Source organism: Xyrauchen texanus, chromosome 34, assembly GCF_025860055.1.
Source record: "Xyrauchen texanus isolate HMW12.3.18 chromosome 34, RBS_HiC_50CHRs, whole genome shotgun sequence".
Lineage (NCBI taxonomy): Eukaryota > Metazoa > Chordata > Actinopteri > Cypriniformes > Catostomidae > Xyrauchen > Xyrauchen texanus.
Window position 1 is genome coordinate 922,488 of NC_068309.1, and position 5,641 is coordinate 928,128.

Genomic DNA, 5,641 nt, shown 5'->3' on the forward strand with positions numbered 1-5,641 from the left:
CGTGTGGGTTGCATGCTGGGAGCGGAAGTGTGTGTGGTGTGTGAGAGCGGCACGTTTGAATTTGGTTTCAAGTTTGAATTCTTTTTCTGTGTTTATTTATTTTTTCATATATTTTTTAGTTTAAGAAAAAAAAAAAATGTGTTTGATTAAGGCCATGGCGTCTCGCTCAGTTGAGGGGACGCCGGGGTTATCTATCAAGAATGGGTGTAAAGTTTTCTCCGATCAAGCGGTTACTGTAGAAGACATACTTTTAGTAATGGGCGAGATTGTAGGGCACGAAAATATAGCAACGGCCTCCAGAATGAACATGGTGGTTGTGTTTTTAAAAGATGAAAAATTCGTAAACAGCCTGGTTGAAAATGGAATTGTTGTTGCTGATTCCCTGGTGCAAGTAACACCTTTGCGCGCACCATGCTACCAGGGTTACCATCTCAAACGCGCCTCCATTTATCTCCAATGAGCAAATTCTAAAAGAAATGAGTCGCTTTGGAAAGTTTGCTGGATCCATTAAAATGTTGCCGCTCGGGTGTAAAAAGGCAGCATTAAAACACGTGATGTCTTTTCGAAGACAAGTATTCATGTTTTTGAATGCGCAATCTAAGGAATTGGATATCTCGTTTCGCATTCAACAAGGGGACAGTTCCTATATGATTTTTGCAACGACAGATAGCTTGCGTTGTTTTGAATGCGGTGATTTAGGACATAAGAAGTTCACATGCCCGCATAAGAAACAAGCAGAAAATGAAAAGAACGAAGGGAATCATGATAAGCAATCGGTTCAAAGCGATAAAAACGAAAATCAAAACAAAGAAAAGCGGCCTACAGTTGTAAAGGAGGTAATGATTCCAGAAAAAAAAAACAAAAGATAAGCGGGGTTAACGATGAGGATCTGGAGACTACGGTGTCTGTCAGACCGGTTCTCCACCCGAGAGGAGTGCTTTAGATCCAAGTTCAAAGTCAGAGGTGAGTGAGTTTATTTCATCTATGCGAGCTGGTGATAATGCTGTAGGTCCGACTGTTAAGATGGATGAAGATGTTGAGGTTAAGGATAAGGAATTTGCTCATGATGATGAGGTTGCGAGTATTAGCGGGTTACAGAATAACGCGTTTATGGAAACAGCGATGAAGAAGGGGAAGACTGTGACAACTGTTCAGAGTATTCGGAGATAGATAGTCAGTCTATGGAGGACGTTTATTCAGTCGAAGAGTTAAATGAGTTTCTGGATTTAACTAAGGGGAAAAAGGTTGAGGTTGCAAAATTTTTCCCTGATGTGAATAAGTTTATAAAATCAGTGGCGATAGCTCAGAGGACGGTGGGCTATGAGGTCATTTCAAAACTGAAACGATTTCGGCTGAAAAAGTTTCTAACAAATGTACGTAAAACTCAAAGAAATACCGTAAAATTGTCAAAATGGAAAAAAATAAAGCACATGGGTGTGGGAACTATTCTATTTTTTTTGGTTTATTTTTCTGTCACTTGATGTTGTTTTCCCTCTCCCCTGCCATACTTAGGTAAAATTGGTTTTATATTCGCACATTCGCGTTAAAGAACTTTTTCAATAATATAGTCAATAAAGCTATTTTTTTTTCAGATTCGAAGCAGCTACATGATATTGACAACAAAGGTTGTGAACTACAACATTTTTTACAATCGATCAAAATGGGCAAGTATATTTTTAAGCATGTACTTTAGAGATGAATATTCAATGTGTGTCGTAACCAAGATAGGGACCGTCTAAAAAGTTAATATTGTTTTTCATCGTGTGCAAACAGACAACTACATTTTAGCCAACTGTAGCCTACTGGCAAATATCTCTCACATTATGTGTTCTGATGCTATAGAATGTCCTTTAGCAACAAAACCTGCATTATAATGATGGTGTTTAAAAATGTGTTTATGAAATAATAATGAATGAATCTGTACATGAACTGTAATTTGGTAACAATCCAGACTGTAGAAAGGAAAATCATGTTTAATCTCCTGAACATAGTTAATTGCTTCATTTTACAACCGTTTATATTTATTTATTTATTTGAGGAAAAAAAATGAAAAAGAACTGTGTAAGTGTGGTGGTTTTAATAATGACATATGATTTATTTCAAAAGGTTTTGAAAAGCATCGAGACGACTGCTACAAAGCAAGTTGGATCATCTTGTCTGGACCCTACAGAACATACTACAGCCCATGTCTTGCTGTTTTATTCACCTCTGTTTTTCTGTTTTTATCTGTGATAAAGAGTGTGTAACAGTGTTCTCCAGGTGTTGAATAAAAAGAATGGCTAAACTCTATTTTATGTTTTCCTGTTGTATGACATCTGTGTTTAACATGGAACTTTAACAATAACACAATTCATGTACATTGATTGATGTTTACAGTCCTGCAGAAATATTACTGTCCGTGGGACTGAATGTCATACATTATCCTGTATTCCAGAATCCACTTCTTCAGGACTTCATAACAAAAACTTAACTTGAATCATTACAATAAGGGTGTTGCTTATTTATAACGTTGAAAATATGATTATTTTATCTGAATTTTTTTAATCAATGAAAGAAATGTGTTGTACAAGGAACAGCAGTTATAATACATACTTTTACCTAATACATTGATCAAAGTTAATTGAGTAGAGTGATCACTAGGAACATGCTATAACCTCTGGAACATGAAAAAAGGTGAAAATAGAATAATTTCTTCAGAATAATACGATTGTAGTATACTTACAGTAAGGTAGGTATTGGCAGTATTCAACATGTAGTAAGTCAGTCTGATCACTAGCAAAGCACTACAACCATTGGAATATAAATATAAAAAAACACTATAGGGGAATTACAGTTTATTACATAAAAATATGTAATAAACACATGTAATAATGTTTATTACATAAATATATTTGATAATTGTACAGTAAGGGAGTTATTGTGAAAATTTCACCTGTAGTAAGTCAGTATGGTCAATAGGAAAGCACTACAGCCTTTGGAACAGGAAAAAATACTTTAGGGGAATTACTGTAATTGTTTTTAATTAATATTTGTATACTGAACGTACAGTAAGGGAGGTACTGTCAAAATTCCACCTGTAGTAAGTCAGTCTGGTCAGTAGGAACATACTACAACCTTTGGAACATGAAAAAATCCCTTTGGTGAATTACTGTCAGTTTTACATAAAACATTTTTGTGTACTGTATGTACAATAGCCTACACAAAAGTACACTAAAGCAGTCTAGGTGAATACACAGCAAATATCAAACCTGAAACTATTTTTACCCTGGTTGGGTTTTTTTTTTTTAAACTTGACTATGTTCATGGTGCTGTCCACGTAGGCTATGTGGTCCTGAAGGTCCTACATGATCAAGTCTGCAACTTGGGTAAAGTTGCTTTTTATATTCAGCCAGCATATTTGCGGAGTTCCGCGTTCAATATCTCGTGAGCTGAATATTGTTACTACACAAATAACATTGTTTTAATATTTTAATCTCCTCAAAACGAGCTTTCCTTCGGGTTTGCACTTTGCAGATGGTCCCTTCTTAGCAGCCTGCGCATAGAGATCAATGTATTTTGTCCAGTGAGAAGGAAAGATCGTTTTGAGGAAATTTATGTTGTAGCTTCTGGTGTTTTATCTGTAGTTATATGTGATAGGTGTTGTGTGTAGCAACAACGTTTAGTTCACGAGTTACTGAACGCGGAAGTCCGCGAATGTGCGAATATAAAACCAACTTTACCTAAGTCCCTGCCATGCAGATTCTTAGACTATGATCATTAAATGTGAACGGGTTGAGGGATGGAGGAAAAAGGGTTTTACTTTCTGAGTTTCTTAGGCTTAAAGATTCAGAAGTAATATTTTTACAAGAAACCCATAGTGATACAAAAAATGAATCTGAGTTAAAGTTGTGGTGGGAAGGAAAGCTATGTTTAAGCCATGGCACAAATGTTAGTGCAGGTGTAGCCATTTTATTTTCAACTCACCTCGATGTCAATATTTTATCAGAAATGGAAATAGAGAGAGGGCGTATTATGATGGTGAAAGCTGAAGTAGAAAATCAGATATTCGTTTTTATAAATATTTATGCTCCAAATAAAGGGTCAGATAGAATTGTCATGTTTAGAAAATTAGGAGAGTTTTTAAAAAGCTATACTTTAGAGGGTATGCTAATCATTGGGGGGGATTGGAATTGTTCTCTTAATTTTCTTTTAGATAGGAATGATGAGGAACCACATCCTGAATCAGTTGCTGTTTTAAAAAGTATTATAGTTCAGAATGGATTGGTAGATGTATGGAGAGACAGGAATAAAGAGATGAAGCAATATACATGGACAAAAGTTTCACAGGGAATGATGAGGGTAGCAAGGCTGGACAGGTTTTACGTCAAGTGTGTTGAAAATAATAGAATAATGGGGTGTGATATTTTTCCATGTTGTCTATCGGATCACAATTTTATTACAGTCAATATTGTTTTGACACAAGCTAGATTTAAAAATCCGTATTGGAAATTTAATGTTGCATTGTTGAAAGAAAAAGAGTTCATTGAGAAATTTGAAATGTTTTGGAATGAATGGAGGAATTTCTCTAAGAAAAAGGAATTTGCTAATTTGATACAATGGTGGGAAATAGGAAAGATGCAAATAAAGATATTTTGTCAGCAGTATACGTGTTTTTCAACAAGAAATATAAAACAAAAAATTTCTGAAATAGAACAAGATATTTTACACATCACATCTGGGATGAATGCAGCTTCAGCTGGCATGTTGGGTGAAAAGAAACGAGATCTAGAAGATTTGTTGCAAGTGCGGGCAAAAGGGGCCCTGATAAGATCTCGTTTTATGTCTGTACATGAGATAGATGCTCCTACTGCATATTTTTTTAATTTAGAAAAAGTGTCAAAGCAAAAAAATGAAATGTATTGTTTGACAAAACCTGATGGACGAAAGACTTTTGATGCAAGAGATATGAGAAAGATTGCGGTGGACTTTTATTCAAACTTGTATAGAAAAGAAGAAACAGAGACTGAATGTGTGTCAAAGATACTGCAGCAGTTGCCGTCTCTCACTTAAAAACAGAGTGAGAATTTGGACAGTTCTGTATCATTTGAGGAGTTATCTGATGCCGTGAAGCAGATGAAGCCTGGTAGAGCACCTGGAATCGATGGACTATCGGTGGACTTTTTTAAAGCTATGTGGAACTACATTGGAAAATACTTTTATGAGTTGATCCAAGAGTGTTTTAAAGAAAAACGCTCTCCCACAAGTTGCCAACGGGCAGTGTTAACACTATTACCTAAAAAAGGTGACTTGAGTGATCTTAAAAACTGGAGGCCTGTGTCAATTCTAACAACTGACTATAAGCTAATAGCTAAAGTGTTGGCAAATAGGCTGAAAACTGTATTAGGAGATGTAATACATCAAGATCAATCTTACTGCATTCCAGAAAGATCCATTTCTGATAACATTTTTATGATCAGAGACATTTTAGATTACTCTAAGCTATATGAAGTGAATGTTGGCTTTCTGTTCCTGGATCAGGAAAAAGCATTCGATAGAGTAGATCATGGTTTTCTGTATGATACAATGAGTGCTTTTGGGTTTGGAGATGGTTTTATTTACTGTATCAAACTCCTATATATGAATGCCTCTTGTATTTTAAAAA